This window comes from Prionailurus bengalensis, chromosome E4, assembly GCF_016509475.1.
Source record: "Prionailurus bengalensis isolate Pbe53 chromosome E4, Fcat_Pben_1.1_paternal_pri, whole genome shotgun sequence".
In the NCBI taxonomy this organism is placed as follows: domain Eukaryota; kingdom Metazoa; phylum Chordata; class Mammalia; order Carnivora; family Felidae; genus Prionailurus; species Prionailurus bengalensis.
In genome coordinates this window covers 60,001,165-60,024,994 of record NC_057360.1, presented here as the reverse complement: position 1 = coordinate 60,024,994, position 23,830 = coordinate 60,001,165, and the positions used below count along the sequence as shown (strand labels likewise).

The window sequence follows — 23,830 nt, the reverse complement described above, 5'->3', positions numbered from 1 at the left end:
ACATCTGTCTGGATGGTTCTTCTGTGCCTGGCAGCCAAGCCCTTGGACGTGAACAAGGCTGGGGCAGTGGGGAAATGAGTGAGCCAGGACCCCATCAAGACCGTTTCCCCTTCCTACCTGAGTCTCAAACGATGATTTTCCAAGTTCCAGATGGTGATCATGATTGTTAAAAAGCAAGCATTATCCCTGTTAATGAGGATAATAAAACTGCACAATTCATAAGCACCAACAGCATATGGAGCACCCAACAAAACACAGATTTTCCCGGCATTATCAGGAAATGAAGTTTTCCACATCAGTGAATTTTCTAGAAAATTAGGGCTTACCTCTGTAGCGTCCATATTTTTTTCTGAAGATATTAACCATTTGGGATAGAAATATGCGTCAGATCTGTAGTACCCTTTCTTATCTTGCTAAACAGTTTGTCGAACATGACATTCACCATTTTTTTTTCCTGGATGTCTCACTACGAACATGTGATGCCCATAGAAAGGGTGTGTCTCCCTTTACAACGATTCTGGGTCTTTACTGGGACAGCCCACTTCACGTTGGCCTAGAAGCAGCTGTCCACCGGGCTCCCCGCCCTAGACGGCAAGCACCCTAAGTGAGAGCCAGAGCTTTCTATCCTTAAGCCAGTATCCCCTACAACCTTGCCATTCAAAAGGTGGTCCCCGGATAGCGAATCAGGAGGTCGTCAGAACCGCAGACTCTCCGGCCCCTTCTCCGACCTGCTGAATGAATTAGATTCTGAATTTTAATAAGACCTTCAGATGATTCGCATGCACATTAAACGCGGAAAACTATTACCCTCCAGCTGTGCGTGCCAGCCTGGCCCTGGCCCCTCACTCGTCATCACCTGCAGAGGCCTGTTAGAATCACGGGACACGGGGCCCTGTTTAGACCTCAAAACCAGAATTTCCCCCAGTGAAGCCCAGAAATCTATTTTTATCACACCCCAGGGGCAATTCTGATGTGCATCCATATGGAGTATCCGGCCCCAGATTTTGCTCTCAGGAGGCACCCCAGTTTTCTCTCTCCACTCACATTCGTCATTTCAACTCTTCCTAACAAACCAAACCCACGAACTTTTTGCAAAGCGTTGTAGAGGCCGCCTCAAAACTGTACCATCATTCCTGGGGGGGGGGAGGCCGGACGGTCCTCGGCGTCAGGCCCAAGCCTGAAGTTTGGCCGCGTCCTGTCATCAGTGCTCCAGCCTCATCGGGGACTTTGACCAAACCTCCTGACGAACGCATCTCTCGCGGCTCGGGGAGCTTGAGTTTGCGTGGGGGGCCGCCTCCGCAGCCTGGCCCAGAGCTGTGCACGGCGGCGGCAGGGCGTGCCAGGGTCACGGACACTGGGGCTCCTGCAGACGCATCCACGGGGACGTCGCCTCCTGCGCGCCCGCCGGGTTCCCCTCTGCTCCGGGCATCTGGAGCCCGCGGGGAATGCGGCCACCTGAAGCCGGAACCGCCCCGGACCCCAGACCCCACCATCCAGATACCCCCCTCCCCGCGCGAAACCGCTCTCGCGCGTAACACACGTGGTCTTTATTAGTCTTCACTAAACTGAATGGAATTCTTGTCTTTGTGTCTCCTGGGTAGCCTGTCTCCTCCTGCACCAGCGAGCTGACAGGTGTTAGTTCTTTTTGTCTAAGCAGATACGATCCCGTTTCTAATTTTCTGACACGGTGGTTAAGATCTCCGGCTTTACTAAGTGAAAGAAGCCAGACACAAAAGGCCACGTATTGTATGATTGCATTTACATGAAATGTCCCGAAGAGACAAATCCTTAGAGACGGAAAGTGAGTTAGTGATTGCCGGGAGCTGGAGGGGGGCGGGGGGGGGGGGGGGGGTGCCTGCTAGCAGGTACCAAATTGCTTTTAGGGGGGGGCGATGAAAATAAAATGTGCCATTAGAGAGTGGTGATGATTGTATCATCTTGTAAATATAATAAGAACCACTGATGGTACGCTTTAAAAGATAGAAATGTGAATTATAGCTCAATGTTTAAAAAGATCTGGGGCTTCAGAATCAGACCATCTGAGTTCAAATTCCACCCCTGCTGTATCCCAGCTGTGTTACCTTGGATAAGCTAATTAACCTCTTTGAGACCCAGCTGCATAGTGTATCAGGAAGGACGATAAGGGCGCCTGGGTGGCTCAGCACCCGGCTTCGGCTCAGGTCATGATCTCACAGTTTACAAGTTCAAGCCCCCTGTCAGGCCCTGTGCTGACAGCTCAGAGCCTGGAGCCTGCTCTGGATTCTGTGTTTCCCTCTCTCTCTTCCCTTCCTCTACTCGCACGCGCCTCTCTCTCTCAAAAATAAACATTAAAAAATTTAGAAAACAAAAAAAGTTGATGATAAAAGTGCCTATATCGTAGGTTTGTTGTGAGATTAAGAAAGATAACCTTTGTAATATGCCGGGTGCACTATAATAAGTGCCAATAAATGTTCACGGCTAATTGTGAATCCAACCATTTTCAAATTTCAAAATGCATGAGATGGGGCACCTGGGTGGCTCAGTGGGTTAAGCATCCGACTCTTGGTTTCAGTTCAGGTCATGATCTCACAGTTTCGTGGGTTCGAGCCCCACACAGCCTGCTTGGGATTCTCTGTTTCCCTCTCTCTCTACCCCTCCTCCTCCTCTCTCTCTCTTTCTCTCTCTCTCTCTCTCTCTCTCTCTCTCTCTCAAAATAAATAAATAAACTTGGGATTCTCTGTTTCCCTCTCTCTCTACCCCTCCTCCTCTCTCTCTCTCTTGCTCTCCCTCTCTCTCTCTCTCAAAATAAATAAATAAACTTTTTTTAAAAATGCATGAGAATCACCTGGGGAGCTTGGTAAAATGAATGCCCTTAGATTTTCAGATTTATAAGCCTGGAGTGTGGCTCCATAATCAGCATTTTTAATAAGCCTTAACACTCTGATACTGATGGTCTGGAAATGATACTATAATAAATACTGTTCTATACTCTTGAAAAATGGAAAAATTGATACACAAATGTTTTAAGAATTATGTGTTAGCTTCCCACTTAGGATGTAGAAAACTGGAAAGAACATCACTCCTACCATTACACCAAGAAAAAGAAAAGTTGAATAATCTGCAAATTCACCTTTCTTGACCCATCAGAGATCTGGGACTGAAAGACAGTCAGCTAACCCCAAACCCAAGGAAACTACAGGAACCTCCAGAGAGAGACAAATATAAGCACTTGATTATTTGGGGCCAATGCTGCTGGACCCAGATAAGACTAATTCAGCTAAAAATTTCAACAAATTGGCACACCTGTGTGGGTCAGTCTGTTAAGCATCAGACTTTTGATTTTAGGTCAGGTCATGATTTCGTGGTTCATGTGATTGAGCCCCATGTCGGGCTCTGCACTGAGAACATGGAGCCTGCTTGGAATTCTCTCACTCCCTCTCTCTCTGTCCCTCTCCAGTTCATGTGCTCGCTCGCTCTCTCTCTCTCTCTCTCTCTCTCAAAAATAAATATATAAACAGAATAAAAATCAGCAAAAATTTCAACAAATTGCTAAAGGCTGAGCTTAGACCAGCAAGAGGCTATAGAACCCCTTGGGACACAGACAAAGGCAAATTCACACCCTCTAGCAGGTTTTCCTCCACAGACCTCATTAAGGATACACAAAAAAGATGGAGAATAGGACACGAGTCTTCAGGCAGCATCTTATGCGCTGCAGGCCTGGGAGAAAGAAGTAGCAGGCACTGTGGGAAACGTCTGAAATTCCACTTAGATTCTTATCTCCTATCAAATCTAGCTTGGAAATATTGGCAGAAGGGCAACCAACCCTGTCAATCCTAGGACACTGGTGAAAAGCTATTGTAGCTGGGGAAAGGCAGGGGAGCAGCTCTATAGTCTTGGGAAGGAGCAGGAATATGTTCTGGACCCAGACCTATAGTTAAAGGTAAAGGAAAACCACTAAGAAAGCACCACCTCCAAGATGTAGAGACACAAGGCCTGGCTACAATGGAGACTTAATCAGAACATCAGAGAATGCTCCCCACCCCCCACCAGGCTAATAAGCATCTAGTAACTACTGATAGTACTCTACTGCTGAAAGAGGTGCAAAATCATGGTGAGAAACCCCCATGGAAGCACAGGGCAAAAGGAAGATCTACACCCAAGGGTAGAGCAGACACCGTGGGGAGAAAAACCTTCCAACAAACCAGCCACCACCCTAAACGCCAGAGAAATTTAAAAATTTTTAATGTTTTTATTTATTTTTGAGACAGAGAGAGAGGCAGAGACAGAGGGAGACACAGAATCTGAAGCAGGCTCCTGACTCTGAGCTGTCAGCACAGAGCCTGGTGCAGGACTCGAACTCATGGACCACAAGATCATGACCTAAACTGGTCAGACACTTAACTGGCTGAGCCATCCAGGCGCCCAACACCAAAGGAGTATAAAACTGTGTTATAATGGAAGTAACCATAGCAACGACAAATCCCAAACTGGTTTCCAACTCTTAATTAGGCTGATTCAACCCTCCACACTAAATGCTAAGAATAGGAAAAAATGTCCATTTCCAGGGGTAACAACTATTTAACTCAGTCTCTAATACTCTAGACAAGATGTCTAGCTTTCATCAAAAAATTACAAGGTATGCAAGGAAACAAGAACAACAAAAACATTGTCAAGAGGCAAAGCAATCCATAGAACCAGACTCAGATGTGACACACATGTCAGAACCACCAAACAGGGAATTTTAAATACTTATGATTATTATGGTAAAAGGCTCTAGTGGAAAAAATGAAAAACATACATGATGAGATGGGTAACTTCCACTAAGAGAGAGAAACTGTAAAAAAGAACCAAATGAAAATGCTAGAAATGAAAACCATAGTCACAGAGATAAAGAATGTTTCCAATGGGCACATCATAGACTTGAAATGAATAAGGGAATTAGTAAGTAAGTTTAAAGATAGGTCAATAGAAATTACCCAAAGGAAAACCCAAAGGAAAAAAGAGCCAAAAAAAAAAAAAAAAGGCACCCAAGAACTGTGGGACAATATTGAAGAGTCTAATATGCATATATTTGGGATCCCAGAAGAAGAAAACATGGCAGAAAAATATTTGAAGAAATAATGCATTTAAATTTATCTTCATTTATTCCATTTCCAGTGCTCTTCATTTCTTTGTGTAGATCCAAGAGTCTGTCTGGTATCATTTTTATTTTCTTGAGGAAATTCCTTTAACATTTATTGTACTTCCAAGTCTGCTAAAAGTAAATTAGTTCAGTTTTTATTTGTCCAATGAGATTTTTTTATTTCTTCCTAATCTTCAAAAGATATTTTTGCTGGGTATGGAATTCTGGGTTGACATTTTCTTCTTTCAGAAATGTAAGAATGCTACTCCATTGTCTTCTGGCTTGTATAGTTGGTGATGAGAAGTCTGCCATAACTGTTATCTAAGTGCAACGTGTCTTCTTTTTCTCAGGGGCCTTCAAGAATATCTCTTGGCTTGAGGTGCCTGGGTAGGTCAGTCAGTAAAGCATTCAACTCTTGGTTTCAATTCAGGTCATGATCTCTTTTGTGGGTTTGAGCCCTGTATCAGACTCTGTGCTAAAGCATGGATCCTCCTTGGGATTCTGTCTCCCTCTCTCTGCTCCTCCCTTGCTTGCTCTCTCGCTCTCTCTCTCTCTCTCAAAAATAAATAAACATCTAAAAAAATAATATCTCTTGGCTTTTAACATTTTGAATGATATGTATAGATGTGTTTGTGTTTTGGTATTTATGCTGTTTGGTGTTCTCTGTTGGTGTTCTCTCAGGTTCTTAGATCTGTGGTTTGGTGTTTTAATTTTGGACCTACCTTTGGTTGTTGGGAGGGTGTAATTTTTAAGCTGAGAACTGACAAATGAGTAGGTCTCAGCCAGAAAAAGAATGGTTGAGAAGGGGGTTTCAGAAAAGAAGATTCTGAACAGATGGAAGAAATAGCATGATTAATGGCCTATAGATGAGAGATCCTCACATTAAAAAAAAAAGTGAATGGGAAGGTATAGCAGATAAGGCTGGAGAGACAGAGGATACATTTTGGAAGACTGTGTAACACACATTAACCGTATATTCTTAGGGTAAACATTGAAGGCTTTTAAGCAGAGGAGTGACATAATCATATTTAAATTCTTAAATTCCTAATTGTCATCCCACCTACTGACAGGAGAGTATATTTGTGCAAAATGTCTTAGATCCAATGGTCTACACATTTCCTTGGATAGAGTCTCAAGCTATGGGCTTTTCTGTCCCATCTTCCTTTGTTATGTCTTCCATCACCTACCACATACCTCCTAGTCTCCCTGCAAAACTTACCTATACTATGGTCCATTCCTTTGAGTCTTGCTAAGTATTTATCAATATCCTCTTTTCTCCATACAGTTATATTATATTTACCAGCCTTCTTTATTATTAGATGTGGCCATGTGCCAGAGTTCTGGCCAATATGAGCAAGAAATAAACTTTTTCCTACATCACTAAGATTTAGGGGTACTTAGTCACAGCATTTAGCCTACTCTGACAAATACATGAAGTAACTATCTAGTTACAAAGAAACTAATGTTTAGATGACTAGTAAATTCCTTGGGCCCATATATTATTTTGTTAAAGTATCATATTTTACATAGAAGGATGAGAACAGATAAGTAAAAGTTTGTGTATTCTGCAACTCACGCAACATTGAGGGCCTCGCACTTTACCAGTCTACCTCTAGGAAGTCCCTGACAACACTCCTGGGATTCATGCTTTTAATTAAGCATGGTGTAGAACAACAGAAAGTGCCTTGATTTTATAGCAGGAAAGCCAATATTCTAGTCCCTATGATCCATGTGGCCTCGTATAAATTGCTGACCTCTTTGGTGTCCATGTTTTAATCTGTAAAAGCAGGAATAATACCAGGGTAAAGGATGACACCGACAGGATTAAGCAAGGCCACATCTGTGTGGTAGATTGCTACTTCACCTATATCTACAGCCTTTCCTAGGTGATTCTGCAGCTGCTCTAACAAAAAGAATGGAGCACAGTCCCCCACACCTTGACACCGAGTTCAGCCCTGTGACTTCCTCTGGCCAGTATAGGAGTAAATGAGGCCTCGCAAGTTTCCGCTTGCTCTCTTTTGCCTCTTCTATCACCCTCTCTGCCACGGGAGGACATGTCTGGGTTAGCTTGTTGAAAGCTAGGAGACACCCAAGTCACCTCAGCTTGAGGCCATCCTAGATCAACCGACAGCCAGCCTATGCCCAGCTATGTGAGCAAGCCTAGACAAGAGCGCAAAGCTACAGACATGTGAGCAATAAACACTTGTTGTCGTATGGCACTGACATTGCAGGGCTCTTTGTTATGTGGCATCATTGTGGCAACAGATAACCAATAGAGTCTGTGAGATTAAATCCCCACAAACTGTAAAGTACTACACAAATGTAAAGTATTAAAGCTCATGAAAATTATATATATTATATAATTATGTTTATATAATTATATACTGTTTAATTATATATTTATATACTTTGTATATTTGTATGTTATATAGTGATATTATATATATTTATATATTATATATATATCTTTCTGAGCTTTAATAATTATATAATATATATACATTTTATATATGAATCAAACATAATAATATATTTATATTTTTAATATATTTTAGTATATTATATAGTTACATTGTATATAATTTGTGTGTGTGTGTGTGTGCGTGTGTGTGTGTGTGTGTAGCCAAGGACTCCATTGGTCTATGAGATATTAGAGCCTATTGAAAAAACTCATTAAGTCCTTATTTAGAGAATCATGGAATCAAAATTTGAGTTGGACAGAACCTTGGAGATTGTCTAATCTACCCTTCTACCTGTGTATGGAGACTCTTCTCCATATTGATTCCCTTTATGGGTACCAACAGATTTGTGTCCTCTAGCCCCTCTATGCTGGGACATCCTTACATCCTTCTCTGTCTCTAGCAATACCTGTGTGGACAACCCAGGAGGCTCTAGGTCCATCCTTCTCACTTGGCCATTCCCCTTTCTTGATGTCTGTGGCTGATGCTCTGGTCATGCTGTGATTTACAATTTTTCCAGATGCCTTCAACATGCAGCCACTTGCCAAAGTAAAAGTTGCTAATGCCGTATCATTGATCACATGTTCCTGCATACTGCATTAATCTTAAAGACCCAGCTTAATGCACACAAGGACACCCTCCCTGAGTATCGAAGGGCTGGTCCACAAAAGCTCATAAAATAGGCATCCTCCGGATTTCCAAAGGAATGGAAAGCCACAAGAATAAATTGGAAAAGAACTCGGGCAAGCTGTTTTTTATTTTCTAAAGGAAGGAAGAAATTATTTAGCCTGATTCAGGGCTCTTTCAGGCACCTCACACATTATTATCGCTGAACAAATGCTTATTATTCTTCTTAGCAATGAGGTAAGCCGAGATGGACCTTTTCTTCCCTAAAAGGAATCAGGAGTACTTCCAAGTCCCATTTCTGCATCCTAAATGCTATCTTCACCTTAGCAGCCGAAGGATCTTTTTTTCCTCTAACCTAGAAGGCAGGAGGCAGAGTGCCTGTCTAGAAAAATGACAAATCAGACATGACATACATACAGACCTATTACTTCTGTCATATTTCTCCTCTTAACTTTTCTCAGCAATTAAGGTTTCCATGAGCTTCCCACTCCTTTTCAAATCCTGCTCGTGAGGCAGTTGTAATTAAATTCCCTTGATTTCCCAGTGCTGCTTCTTTGTAAAATAACTTGATCTTAGAAAAGTTCCCTTTCTAAATTTCCCCGCACACCCTTTCCTGACCTGGACTGTGATGGTGTTGGAAATCTTTTCCTTTCTTCTGTATCTAAACTTAGGTCAAGCACTGCATCCTCCAGGAAGTCTTCCCTGATGGCTTAACCCAGCTTCATTTGGATGCCCTCTCTCTGGACTCCCATAACCCTCTCTATATCCCTCTATCCAGTTTACCATGCTGTCTTTTAGTCATCGGTATCCTTATTGTCTCCCATGCTTGGCCTGCGCACAGAGGACAGGGTCATGCCTCAGTTGCTTTTCATCCAGGAAGCCAGACTTTCCAGTAGAATTCAGAAAGAGAAAGACTGACCAGTAGCTGATGTACCCTCATGGCAACTATTTCGTTTCCCTTGACAGTATGCTCCACGTGCTGAGCCTAAATCAAACATTGCCTTTGTTCCTGCCTTGTTAGCATCACAAAGATAATTTACCTGGGGGTGAGCATCATGGAATCTTCTGAAATCATCAAACTATCAAATAACTTTTTGCTACCTGGTCTGGGGGCAGATTTATACTAAGCACTATGGGGGGGAGGGGGGTAGATAATAAGGAAATAGAAAACTAAGTCTCAGACAATAAGAAATATATTATCTAATTGAAGATTCAAATGTATGCATATAAAACACTAACTTTGCATCAGAGAATAGGAGTGCAAATAAATTACATACACATTAACAGTGAGAGGAGAAATTCAGAGAGGGAGAGAGTGCAGGAAAAGGAGGAAAGTTGGAAGGGCTTTTGAGGCAGCTTTGCAAACGATGCTAGGGGCGCCTGGGTGGCTCAGTCAGTTAAACAACCCGGTCTTAATTTCAGCTCAGGTCATGATCTCACGGTTTGTGAGTTCAAGCACCGCGCGGGGCTCTGTGCTGACAGTGAGGAACCTGCTTGGGATTCTCTCTCTCTCAGCCCCTCCCCACGCACCCCCCCCCTCAAAATGAACAAACAAATATTAAAAAAAAAAAAAGAAGCTAGACTCAGGTCTTGAAGGAGAGTAGGATCTCAGGAGAGGGGAGAGGACAGGGTGCAGCCTTTGGAAGGAACAACATAAACAAAGGTTCAGAGGCAGGATCTGTGCAGTCTGTTTAGATTTGGAGAATCACGAGTAGACGTGCGTGGCCTGGATGAAGGCCCTTGATGAGGAATAATGGGAAATTAGGTTCCAAAGCCAGACCATATTATCTTGATTTTCCCCCCAATAAAAAGAACCGCCTAAGTCACCTACTTTTAAAAGGCCCCATCAAATCCACGTCCTGAACAGGAAATGTGCACTTAGCAGGGAATGTGCAGTGTTACTATAACTCAGCCACCGCCAATTACTCTCTTCAAGAGAACCGTGTTAACTCTTGACTAACCAAAGGGTGTTTCTCTGGTCTGTTCTCTCCCTAATTCAACCAACCAGTACATCTTGTACACCCACTGCTTCCTGCTCTCTGTACGAAACTCCCTAAATCACTCAAAAATGAAGGAGACAGAACTCCTAACTTCGAAGAACGTATTTTCATCTTATTTTCCTTCTTCCACACTTCTCTCTCTGCTACCAGTTTTTAGGGACAGTATCCTTTTAGGGGCTCCATCAGACTCCAGACCTCCTGTAATTAAACACATTTGAAACATGCTGGTAGGTTTGAAAAGAGAGGAAAGAAGAAAGCAAGTCAATAAATAATATGGAGGTGAAATGCTTACATCTGGAGAGCCTTCCTTAGGATGTTAGGTCGTCAGCTAGCCTCTCCTCTCAGTGGTTAAGAATTGGCTCTGTCTGCCAGCAACCTTCTTTTGTATCTCCCTCCGATGAGAAATAAGAGATCTCTCTTCGTGTCTAAATGAGGAGAGGAAATCGTGGCCACGCCAAGATAACACAGTCCAACTCACCCTTCTGAGTCTGACTTCGACCAGCCCCCAGGCCAGCTCCAAAACAGCACAGCATGGCTGGAAAACCCTCCCTCTCAACATGCCAGGCCATGTGTCTCCTATCATTCAAATAATTCCTGAAATCCCAACCGCTCTGTGGTCCTTCAGGACTCCAGAGACAAATAACTGTTTCCCCTCATCAGACACTACTCATGAAAGGCTTTGGCCACTTTCCCTGATGGATCAGCACCCCCACCCCAATATAGAATGAATTCTCCTTTGCTCTGTACCCATAAACATATGGGCCCTTGAATCATACTTATTATAAACAGCCTACGTGTGAACTCCTCTGTGGCACCCTACAACCTCTCTGTGGGTCCAGTAGTCTTGGGTTTGTTGGGATCTTCGGAGCCAGCCCTGTCAGTGTTGTTTTCATAAGTGGACTGGAACAAGACCAGACCAAACAAGCATTCACACATGATTTTCTCACTTAAAAACAACTGCAAAAACCAACACTCCTATGGCATTTATAAAATGTTTTCATATCCATGACCTGTTTTCTTCTTCAACCTAACCCTGCGAAGTCGGATTTCCTTTACCCTCTGTGAATAAAGAAATGGATGTTAAAACAGATTAAGTAACTTGCCTTTGGTCAATAAGCGGGGCCCAGAAAACTATTTTGAATGAGCTCCTTCTAGATTCTTCACCTGACACCATAAAACAAAATAAATATTGGACAGATTAAAGACTTAACAAATAAAACTATGAACAAAAGGGAAAAAAATGAAGATTTTGCCTGATCTCTGGATGAAGAAAAAATTTTTTAGGCATAAAAACACTGGAAGAAATCAAAAAAAGGAAACATTAGATTAGTCTACATAAAAATGTAAAACTTTTGGGACACCTGGGTGGTTCATTCGGTTGAGCATCCCACTCTCGATTTCGGCTCAAGTCGTGATCCTGGGGTCCTGGGATTGAGCCCTGCATCAGGCTTTGCACTGGGTGTGGATCCTGCTTGAGATTCTCTCTTCCTCTCCCTTTGCCCCTCCCTCACTCACTCTCACTCTCTAAAAAAAAAAACAATAGTAATAATAATAATAAATCTTTTTTAAAAATGTAAAACTTTTATATGTCCCAAAGCCAAATAAAAAGCCAACAGCCATCTGAGGAGAAACTGTCTGAAAACTAGATAGGCTCCTATGAAGCAGCCTTGCTCAGTCACCATCTGGGGCCAGCTCTAGAAAACTAGGACTTTGCTTCAAAAGCTGAGGCCAATTCCGAAGCAGCTCACCAGCTCTCTAGCAAAGGGACATTCGAGTGGCACATATCACAATCTGCACAGGAAAAAAGCCTGGAAACTCATCAAAAGGCTAATAGTGCCTATGGAATTATGCATTACTCTTACTTTCTTCTTCATACTTTTCTGTACTTTCCATGTTTTTGCAAAACACATCATAATTGGGGGGAGAAAGGTTTTATACTCAGAAAAGACAGAGTTTTCTTTTAAAATGAGGATTATCAAAGGATTTCTGTTTTCCCTAATCGTTCTCAGTCTTATCACCACACATCTTCTGAGAGTGATGTCTCTAATATATTCGTAGTTTGCTTAGAAACATCTGAGTTAGGACATTATTTTCAGAACAAAATAAAGCTTGAAATTACATGTATCCACATAGAACACTGTTTTTGGTTTGCTCTCTGAAGCCTTTGCTTCCTTGAAGGTTTATGAAAACCTTTCTGGGGTGGGGGATGCTCCTGGGTGGCTCAGTTAGTTAAGCCCCTGACTCTTGATTTTGGCTCAGGTCGTGATCTCACAGTTCATGAGTTCATCCCCTCATCGGGCTCTGCACTGACCGCATGGAGCCGGCTTGGGACTCTTTCTCTCCCTCTGTGTCTCCCCAACTTGCACTCTCTCTCACACACACAAAATAAATAGGTGAGCTTTAAAAAAATTTTTTTGCCGATTTGCTTCTCCTAACAACTGCATTGGAAGGAAGAAGGAGAAGCAGGTGGGAGGAAGGGAGTTCCCACGTAGCATCTGCACCAGGCAGGGTGGGGCAGGGGGTTTACACCACCACGCCACCTGTGACAAGTGTTTTTTGTCATGTGGGGATATCAAGGTTCAGAATCAAGTACTGTAAGAGCTGGAGACAGGATTCACTCCAGGTCAGCTTGGCCCCAAATCTTTGCTCATTCATTTACACCTCATGGCCTCCAATCAAGAGCTATGTTCACATCGTGCAGCTCAGCCAATTTGGGGGAGTTGACCACTGGAAGTGCCTGGGCACGCAACAGGCAGTTCTGCCAAGCATGGACTGAGAGTCAAGAGATTGTGTCCTAACATCAGCTGTGTCCAAAGGGCCACGTGACCTTGGACAAGTTTGCTTTCTTGCCCACAGAAGCAGTGGCTGGGACTAGCGGTTTCAAAAGGGCTTTCCTTCTCTTAAACTCTGACTCCCTAATAGTCATTTATACGTGTGAAAATGGTGCTCTCCACAAGCCAGTGCTGTTCGTTCTGCTTCAAGGGCACAATTCTCTAAACAGGTCCCTATGATGACCTTATCAAGGACCACTGCCAAGCTCGTTCACTATGGCACTGTTTACCCACAGAAAACTGGTAACAATCTAAACATCAATGGAGAGAGAACTAAAATAAGCTATGGCACGGGGGCACCTGCGTGGCTCAGTCGGTTAAGCGTCCAACTTCAACTCAGGTCCTGATCTCATGGATAAACATTAAAACACGAACGCGCACACGCATGCACACACACACACACACACACTCTCTGGAGCTTTTATACAGGGCACCACAGAAAAGGCTGGGTCACACAATTCATTCCTTGAAAAAATCTCTATAACATCCTAACACACACTATTAACTGACCATGTAATGCCATCAACTTAATTTCCTCCAACAAGAGTAATACAGGACCTACTATAACCTAGATAGTATATGAATCTCCACATTCATATAAGGCATTCTACATATTCATATAACGAATTGGTCTCTGGGCCCCAAGGTGCTCTCAGTCTGGAAGGGGGGTGGGTGGGGAATGCATAATTATGGTACATTATAATGAGAATTGTCATACAGGTACAAAGTCCAAGAAAGCCTAGGGTAATTCTGTCTAGAGGAATCTAAAGAGGCCCAGCATTTAACCTGGATGTGGAATTTAAAGTGGGTACCTACAGAGTGAGCGGGACCTCGTAAAGTCACAAGAGGACAAGACAGAGGACCCAAAGGGTATATAATATAGAGAGAACTGGCACACTGCAGGGGTCAGCGGGGGCCAGCAGGCACCTATGAGGCTAGGGAGTAGCAAATGAGCTGGGGAAAGGAGGCTGGGTCAGGCCCTGAGGGTCGGGAACACCATCTGTACACAGGACAATGGTGAGCCATTAGAAGTTTCTGCGCAGAGGAACAGAGCAATTAGAAGGCTTTCCTGACAAAGACAGATCACTCTGGAGGCTGTGTGGCCAGCAGATTAATAGGTATCTGGGTCTGGGTAGATTTAATGGCCCTGAATATTTAACTAAGTGAGTTTCCTAAACACGAAAAGTATGATACATTTTAATGTGTTTCTGTCTCTCTCTCTATGGCAACTAATCTTAATTATCTCAGAAATCTGAGTTCAAGAAGGTATCTCACCTGTTTATCTTCAAAGGAAACAAGTCAAGGGTTTACTCTGAGTATTAAATGTGCATCTTTATAGGTTTAAGTCTTAATTAAATAGCAGTGGGATCCATACGCAGGTTACTGAAAGTGTAAATACCTGGAAAGAAGGGGGGAAAAATATTTGAAATTTGTCATGTTGAAGTATTGTTATTAAAAGAACAGAAAACTGTTAAAAACCAACTCATTGTACCCTGCTGTCTGTTCAGGCTGCTGTAACAAAATGCCACAGCCCGGGCGTCTTATAAACAACAGAAATTTATTTCTCACAGTTCTGGGAGCTGGAAGTCCAAGGTCAAGGTGCTGGCATGACTGAGCGAGGGCCCTTTTCTGGGTCTCCAACTTCTTGTATCCTCACAGGGCAGAAGGGGTTGGGAGCTCTCTGGGGTCCTCCGTTATGAGGCATTAATCACATTCATGAGGCTTTATCTTCACAACCTAACCTCCCCACAGAGGCCTCACCTCCTAATACCATCACACTGGCCTTTAAGATTCAACCATAGCACCTGGGTTCCATTTACTGCATGTAAATTCATATGTTCAATTACGAAAAAAAGTCTGTGGAGGAAATAGGATCCAGTCTACACCCTTGTCCCTCCACACCTGCTACCTCCCACCCCCTCCCCATCCCCGTCACATACATGAGCAACACCCAACACCAGCGCTGTAACCCAGTTCTGCCATTGTGGTTTAGCTGACTCCAAAACTTTAAAGAAAGTCAGCCCTAAAGCACTAAAATTGGGGTAACCACTCAGGACAGCAGGACAAGTAGAAAAGGAAGCAATCTCAGTAGAGTCAAAAACAGGGGTGGACCCTGCACCATACATATCAGCATAAGCCGTAAGTTGGGCATGTATTCATTCAGAAACCAGAGAGCACCCAGTATATGCCCAGCACTGGCCCAGGCACTGGGACTGGTGAGAAATCTGAAACAGCACTTTTCCTCAAGAAAACTCTGTCTCTTTTGATGCTTCCTGCAATTCTCTAACTGCTTAAGTTGTTCGGAGGAGGAAACTGAGGTTCAGAGATGCTAATGCACTTCTCAAGACCAGGATGCCATGTGGGGGGATTGAGAATGAGGCAGGAAGACTGGGTGAGAGTTGAGCACTGAGTCACTGACTCTGAGCACAAGCGCAGGAGAGCACCTGTTGTAAAAGAAGTCCCCAAGTCTAGGGGCCAAATTTACACACAGGGACCCCAGATGAGGGGGCAGACCGCTGCCTAGGCAGGAAGCATTGCAAACCATTATGCGCCCCTTAAGACCATGTTAGCTTTAAAAGTGTGTGCACATGGGTGCACACACGCACATGGACCGACTTCCTAACTCCAGTCAAGATATCCAGTCAAGGCAGCTTATAGAGTGCACTGCTGGAGGCACACAGACCTGGGTTCAAATCCCAGCTCTTCTGCTCAACAACGCATCAAGCTACTTAACCTTGCCCTGTGTTACTAAGCCTTATCTCAGGGGGCTGCAGTGGGGAGGGGGAATTCTAGAAGAAATGATGCATGGAATGTGCTTAGCAGAGTGCCTGGCATTCAGTGCCAATCAGGAAAAGTGAACCGTGACACTTCCCACTCAAGAAGACCCAAAGCAAAAATGTGATCTGTTCTCACAAACAGGTTCCTTCTGCACCTGGTCTCTCTACCTGCATGACTCCTACCCACTGGCCGAAACCAGACACCGCTCTCTCTTCCACTTGTCACACGGCCGCCCTTCCCCCTTTCTCCGCCATCTTGACCATCACAGCTAGCACTTCCGGTGTGATTCTACGTTCAAAGATACTAAGCCAAGCATTTTACAAGATCTTTAATTGGGCAGCGAAACCCTCACGAGGAAGGTACTATCATTATCTCTGCTTTGCATCTGGGGAAACTGAGACTTGAGTTAAGAAACTTGCCCAAGGGGCGCCTGGGTGGCGCAGTCGGTTAAGCGGCCGACTTCAGCCAGGTCACGATCTCGCGGTCCGTGAGTTCGAGCCCCGCGTCGTGCTCTGGGCTGATGGCTCGGAGCCTGGAGCCTGTTTCCGATTCTGTGTCTCCCTCTCTCTCTGCCCCTTCCCCGTTCATGCCCTGTCTCTCTCTGTCCCCAAAATAAATAAACGTTGAAAAAAAAAAATTAAAAAAAAAAAAAAAGAAACTTGCCCAAGATCAGAGTGCCTGGGTGGCTCAATCGGTTAAGTGACCGACTTCGGCTCATGATCTGACGGTTTATGAGTTCGAGCCCTGGGTCGGGCTCTATGCTAACAGCTCAGAGCCTGGAACCCACCTTGGATTCTGTGTCTCCCTCTCTCTCTGCTCCTCCCCTGCTCACACTCTGTCTCTCTCTCTCCTTCAAAAATAAACAAACATTCAAAAAAATTAAAAAAAAAAAAGAAAGAAAGAAACTTGCCCAAGATCACACAGCTATTTTGTGAGAGAGATCACATTTTATAGACCGTTTATTCCAAAGCCCAAACGCTGAACTATTACACTGTGTTGCCTCCCAACGAACCAGTCACTACCTTAGCCTGGTGCATTCTCCCTGTGGCTTCCTGTCACTGTACTGCAACCACATCCCGCTCTACTCAAGCCCAGAGGGCTCTGTGGGTTTTCGGAAAGTGGTATGGACCACTGAATTCCCCATCAGCCTCAGAATGCCAGGCTGATGGGGAATACGACCAACACAGTGTCTCTTGAGTCTGAGAAAGGGTATTGCTCAGCTGGGAGCCACCCTGGCGGGGAGGGTGGGCAGGCGGCATGGAGGCCAAGGAGGAAGGCAGTCCATGAGTCTAGGTGTGAGGTACAAAGGGCCTGAGGCGAGGGGTGGGGGTGGGAATGAAAAGGCTGCATGCGACAGACATTACCTCACCAGGCACAAATACTCCCAAGGCTGGAGCTTTAATAATTCTGTTACTAGGGCAACAGCAAAAGAATCTATCTTGGAGAGAACCCAGCACGGCCCGTTTTTACACAGAAGCATGGCGGCTGTAAGCTGGGTTCTCTCTGAGATAGGGGTGAAGGTGAGTGGCCAAATGACACAGCAAGCCGCGTGCACCAGGATTTTCCCTGAGGTTTTTCTAACCTTTCCATCCTTCCTAGTTTGGGAAGTGGAGAGACATTTATCTGAAGCAAGCTCTCCAGGAAGGTAGACAGCGTGATCCATGAAGCAGGGGCTATTTGAGCCCCACGACAGGTTAGTGAGCCTGCCTCTGATACTTGGACACTTGGGGTCTTGTGGAGAAGGGCTCAGGTTGAGAGTCAGCCTGGAGACAGAAGCGAAAGCATTTATCACAACGTTAACCAGTCGCTCGGCTACCTGCCTTCCCCTTGCTTGGCACCACTGGGACTCTGGCCAGGCCTTAAGGGTGTCTTCTTCAGTCTGTCCAGGAAGTAAAGAGCTGGGAAGACCCTCCTGGGGGAGTGAGTTCATGGGCTCTGATCAGAAATACAGACGCTCCTTGTAAGACCCACGGTAGAGTAAGCTTTCTTCCCAGGAGCTCCGTGGTCCTCCCCCCATTGTCCTTCTGGGAGTATGGCAATGACACACCCACATGACTCCATTGACCTCTGACAGCAGCCCTTCCAAAAACCCAAGAGCCCAAGCACCTGGGTGGCTCAGTCAGTTGAGCGTCGGACTTCAGCTCAGGTCACGACCTCACAGTTCATAAGTTCAAGCCCCGCATTGGGTTCACCGCTGTCAGCACAGAGCCCACTTCAGATCCTCTGTCCCCCTGTCTCTCTGCCCTTCCCCGGCATGTGCTCTCTCAAAAATAAATCAAACATTAACAAAAAACAAAAAACAGCCTTTCAAAGATGCTGGGAAAACTCTGAGACCTTCTTACCTGCCTCCCTCAGGATTCATGCTCTCCTTTTCAATTTCTATGCCAAATGCCAACTTGGCCCCTCTATGTGACACCCTGTGGGGACACCCTTCACCTTGCCCATGGCATTTGTCTCTACCTCCCACATGACATATTTTCTTGAAAATCTGTGTGCGAGGAATGCTGAAGGAGAGACAGGACTCAATTTCCCTCAGTCCTCCTCCTAACCGCCCAGAGCCTCTGTGAAGTACAGATTCCCCCCGAGAGACCACCAAAGGCTTCCACTGCTTTCGAATTTCAGTGTCAAAGGTTGTTCTGAAGGGCAGGAAGGAGGTGGGTAGTCATGCTGGATTATGGAGAGATTTCCATGATAGTGGCTCTGCCCCTTCTGGGGCTTTGATAAAGTATGAAATGCCCAGTGGTCTGCCCAATGGATACAGCATGTTCCAGATGGCCTTGGAAGGAATTCCTCATTACAGAAATATGGGTCACCTCAGGCATTGACGAGTCAACGGTTGCTGGCTTTGCCATTCATTCTTTGAGCTTAGGAAAGTTGTTTTTCTATTCAGCTTCCTTGCCTGCAAAAGGAAGAAAATTATACAAAACAATCTCAAAGGTTAATGTAAGTCTTTAAAGCTGAAAAGGTTGTAAGCCTTCTGAAAGACAAGGAACCCCAAAGTGTAAATAGATCACATAACAACAGTGGTTTGAGCTGGTCTGGAGTTAATGTACCATTTAGTGCCTCGGAGGGGCACTTTTATAGTACATTTATTCCATGGAGCCTGTAAAAACAATAATGAGCATTTTGAGGCATTTGCATAAGTGGTGGTGGTCTGGCTTAGTAACTAAGAGCTTGCACTCAGGAATAAAACTTTTTGGACCCAATCCTGCCTTCATCACTCATCAGCTCTGTAGCCTTGGACAAATGGCCCCTCTTAGAGCTTCTTTTTCTTCATTTATAAGATAGGGTCATGCCACATGACTCGCTGCATTGCTGTGAGAATCACATACCTGACAGGGTGAATAGTAAAGGGTAGTTGGTAGGTTATATTAAGTGATACTCAATCTTTATAGCAATCCTGGAGAAGCATTATTTGGCATCCCTGTTTTATCAAAAAGAAACATGTCCATAGAAGCTGAAGTGTTTGCCTGAAGTCACTCGGCAAGGAGTTTCTCCTTCCGAAGCTCATACCACAACACAGGTGTCTCTCCCATGGTCTCCTCCCAAATCAATGGGCTCAGACAAAGTCACAGTGCGGGTTTCAGGCATAATGACTACTACACTATAAGCCTAGCCTTGGGCGTTAGTATATAAGTCTGTTATAAGCTGAGAAGGTGATCCAATCCCCCCAAAACGGTATGCAATTTCAAGGCTTCCCTTAGATTCCTCTAGATAATAAATACTACAGAAATGTATAATGTAGGGGGAGCCTGAAAACAAAGACATCCCTGGGGAACACAGCAATTGGAGTGATTGCCTCTGGCCTACACTCTTGTAAAGGTCCAATCTCCTGAGCAGGGACTCAGGCAACCTGAAGGAGAAAGACAAAAATAGTTCACACCAGGTGGTACTAAAAACAGACCCAAGGCTCACAGCTAGCTAGCTAGATAGCTAATAGATAAATGATAGATAGATAGATAGATAGACAACAGATAAATAGATACGATAGATAGGTAGATAGGTAGGTAGGTAGATAGATAGCTATGATAGATATAGATAATAGATAAATGATAGATGATAGGTATAGATAGATAACAAATCAATTATAGATAGATAGGTAGATAACAGATAAATTATAGACAGATGACAGATAGATGAGAGATAGATAGATATGATAGGTAGATAGGTAGGTAGATACATAGATATGATAGATATAGATAAATAGATAAGATAGATGATAGATATAGATAACAGATAAATTATAGATAGATATAAATGATAGATGATATAGATAGATAGATAGATAGATAGATAGATAGATAGATAGATATAGATGATAGATGGATGGATGGGTGCATGGATGGATGGATGGATATAGAGATGATACATGAATAGATGACAGATAAAGATCTAGATGATAGATATGATAGATGATAGATGGATGGATAGATAGGTAGAGATAAATCTATCTATAGGTAGACAGACAGACAGACATATTTGGCCCTTAGGCCCCACCTTCCTGGCATATATTAGGACTTCTTTTCTCTTCCAGACTGTCTTTCCTGTTCATCATCAATCTGTTTTCCGTGGGACTTGCCCCCCAGCCCCATACCTGCCTCGACGGCCCTGCTGAATAGGACACAAGCATTCTCAGAAGTCTGGAGTGACCTGGATGCCATAAGCAGCTTTGACATCAAAGTCCTTAGCATTCTGCATTCGTTAGACCTGCACCCACTGAATTCCTGGCCCAGGAAGCAGAACAGAGAACTGACTTCTATGCTGCTAGGTTGCTAACCCTGTGGAGAGTCCTGAGTTGAACACATGAGCAGTCTTAACTGAATAAAATGGCACCGGCATTTCTTTCTATTTTTTTCCTGAGCAAATACACGTATGCCGAAATTATATTGCCCCCGGCCCTTGCTCCCGGGCATCGGATGGAACAGGCACTGGCTAACATTTACAAACTGTTTGCCCTGTGCCGGGCACCATGCAGTCGCTGGAATCTGTCCTGGTGCTCGGGTCTTAAGGCTTCAAGCCTCTGTCCTTCCCCTACACAGACTGGCTCTTGATGGAACCTTACACTTGGGCGGGTGTTCAGAGAGCATCCCGCCTTGTTCTATAGAAAGGAAACCAAGGCCCCGGGAGGGGATGGAAATCAAGGGTCCTGGCTGTATCCACTTTGCTCTACCCTCCCCCCCTTGCCTTTTTATAACATCAAGGACTGTGCCCACCTGTCTTTTGGATCATGAGAGTCTGTTGGGAGGCACACTGGCACTCGAGAGGGATTGGTAAGCGGGAAGCTGTCTCTGTCAGATACAGCTAAAAATAGGAGCCGGCCCGAGAGCAGCCTCCGCTAGTGAGTGTGCACTGAGACCAGGTGCTCCTCACCGAGTTTGCCTGATACCCACCAGTGCTACTGGAAGGACAGCCACCCCGGCCACCTCAGGGGCAAAGGTGGGCTCAGCAAACAGCTGTATACACTGAGGGCAACCCAGCTACTTCTGAAGCTGGGGTGAGCAGATTCTATTTCTGCAGCCATCTGACCACGTGGGGCCACAGGGGGTCATCAGAAGGAACAGGAAGGCTCTTCTCTTGGCCCTCCCCTAGTGGCTCCCTGTGGGGCCTGAAATCTTCCCATAATGTAGGAATTCAGCAGTCCTAAGGAGAGTTGGAAATTCTCTCGTTCACCTCCCTCAATATACAGATGAGAAAAATAAAGCACGGAGACATTAAGCAACTCTGCCAAGGGCAAACAGCCTAGTCCAGAACTTCCCAGAGCAGGATCCCTGAAATAAGAGTCTCGTAGATGTTCCTTGAAGAGAAATTGTCTTAAAGGTTCTGAGATCAGGTAGTTGGGAAAGGCCGCATTCTCTATTCTTTGTCTCGTACACTCTTTCTCTATCTAACAAATATTTACTCAGTCTCAAAACGAGGACCACGTTTGAGGGATCTGGTCTAACCTGGCAGAGCTGGAACCAGCCTACGGGCATGCAGACTTCAGGACCACAAAGCACACAGCTACCCCAGGCCAAGGACTATTTCTCGATTTAACCATTCATGAGGCTTTGCTAAAATGACAATGCTCCGGAGAGAGAGAGAGACATAACTGACTGGCGTCCCTGATAACTTTTAATGCACTTTGTTTGTCCGAGGCTTTTCCAAGTGAGAGCACTTGCAATCATATGGCCAAACAACAAAGCCTGAGCCAGAGGCTGCTGCCTTGAGAAAGTGCATCCACATGCGGCAGCTAGAAAGTAAATGAGTAAACCTGGACATGCTAGCTCCCCTGAAAGGAAGAGTCAGAAAGAAGGAGAGAGGCAGAAAAATCACTCCACAAGCTTTGGCAAACCAGTCAGCCATCATCTCTCCCCAAAAGGAAATGGATGGGGGCACCTGGGTGGCTCAGTCAGTTAAGCAGCCAACTCTGGATTTCAGCTCAGGTCATGATCTCATGGTTCATGAGTTCAAGCCCTGCTTTGGGCTCTGTGCTGACCCTGTGGAGCCTGCTTGGGATTCTCTGTCTCCCTCTCTCTCTGCCCCTCCCCCACTCATGCCCTCTCTCTCCCTCTCTCTCTCTCTAAAAATAAATGAATACGCTTTAAAAAAAAAAAAAAGCAAACCCAGCCCACTGGGAAGGAACGTGGCATTCCTACCACACCCCCTCCAAACCACACCCTCAACTTGTCTTGGCCCCCAGGGGAAGCCATCGCCCCAGAAATTAATTCTTCCCCATATATAGCCTTCACAGGCGAAATTCCTCTCTCGGGCAATCATGCAAGGTCTAGCAAGGAACTTTTTTTTTTTTAATTATAAGGAAAGGGTGGCTCCTCCATCAATAAAATCCTGCTTCAATTAGTTCAACCATCCTTTGGGTCATTATTTTAAGTGTTTGAAATTTCTACTTAAATAAGGTCACTTTCAATTTGGTAAACACTCCTAAGTCATCATCTTAATTCACGGCCAGTCACCCTAGGAATGCTGAGTAAGTAAACATAATCAAGCATTAGCTAACCAGCCACAAATCCACTTGAGTTTATTAATTTCTCTCTTGGCAGAGAAACACGAAAAGGGACCAAACCATCAGAGACATTCACGCATCATTCATTCAATAAATATTTATTACACACCAGGTGCCAGGCACTATGCTAAGCTAAATATAAGTGGCATTATTTTATGAATATTCACAGCTAGGTTACCTATGAAATCCTATTTTCCCCCAAAACATAAATTTTCATTCCTGAGGTGCTTTTTCTTCATTTCTGCCCAATATGCCTTCCTCCGTGGAGTAGATGATGCGTCCTAACTCTTCAGCTTCCAGATCCTCTATCCCTCCCTCCAAAAGACCCTCTTTCCCATCATCCCTCAAACAGTTAATGACTATAAACTCTCACGAGAAACTCTAGAGAGGCACTCACTACTTTAAGAGTCCCAGGAGAATAGTAAGGGTAAGAAATAGTTCATATCGTCGCACTCAGATATTTTTTCATACATCTGAGTTTTGTGTTAAGGGGAGTAGCTTATACTTGCTCTAAAGGTTTTTGAAAATACGAGCGCACATATATTCCAAATGCAGAAAGGGCTGTACGCGCACTAGGAATGCAATCTTAAGAGCACCACCTCATCGGAGGAATTCCCTTCCCTCATTGGAAGGAGGCTCCCCTTTCCTCTCCCACCAAGAACTGGCGCCTGTCCGAATCCGTTTCCCAAGGAAAAGACCCACTCTGAGAACTGACCTTAAACAAGTCACTTTGCTCCTCAGTATACAAGGGAGCTGGGCTGAACACCGCCAAGGTCCCTCTTAGGTTGGATCCCTAACCTAATCCTCTACTACACCTCCCTGGGAACTGGTACACACACACACACACACACACACACACACACACACCGTGAACCGGCCCCCCACCCCCATGCTGCAGGGCCCTGATTCCCCCGGGGAAAGCCAGCTTACCGAGACACACAAAACACCCCCACACCACCCAGAAGGAGAGGCAGGACTCTCCCTCCCTCAGCCAGGCAGTCTCCTGAGGCTGCTGACATCACAAAGGTGTCAAC

General features: G+C 44.7%; 2 long non-coding RNA genes across 2 annotated transcripts; both read right to left on the bottom strand.

The window, feature by feature from the left end:
- Nucleotides 1-10,274: 10,274 nt before the first annotated feature.
- Nucleotides 10,275-11,432, bottom strand: LOC122475870. Its single transcript, XR_006295335.1, has 2 exons — nucleotides 10,480-11,432; nucleotides 10,275-10,385 (listed from the first exon to the last, which is right to left on the bottom strand). It is a non-coding gene; the product is annotated as an uncharacterized LOC122475870 (long non-coding RNA).
- A 237-nt stretch (nucleotides 11,433-11,669) lies between these two features.
- On the bottom strand, nucleotides 11,670-23,812 carry LOC122476003. Its single transcript, XR_006295360.1, has 5 exons — nucleotides 23,727-23,812; nucleotides 18,610-18,695; nucleotides 17,379-17,559; nucleotides 14,294-14,417; nucleotides 11,670-11,711 (listed from the first exon to the last, which is right to left on the bottom strand). It is a non-coding gene; the product is annotated as an uncharacterized LOC122476003 (long non-coding RNA).
- Nucleotides 23,813-23,830: the final 18 nt, after the last annotated feature.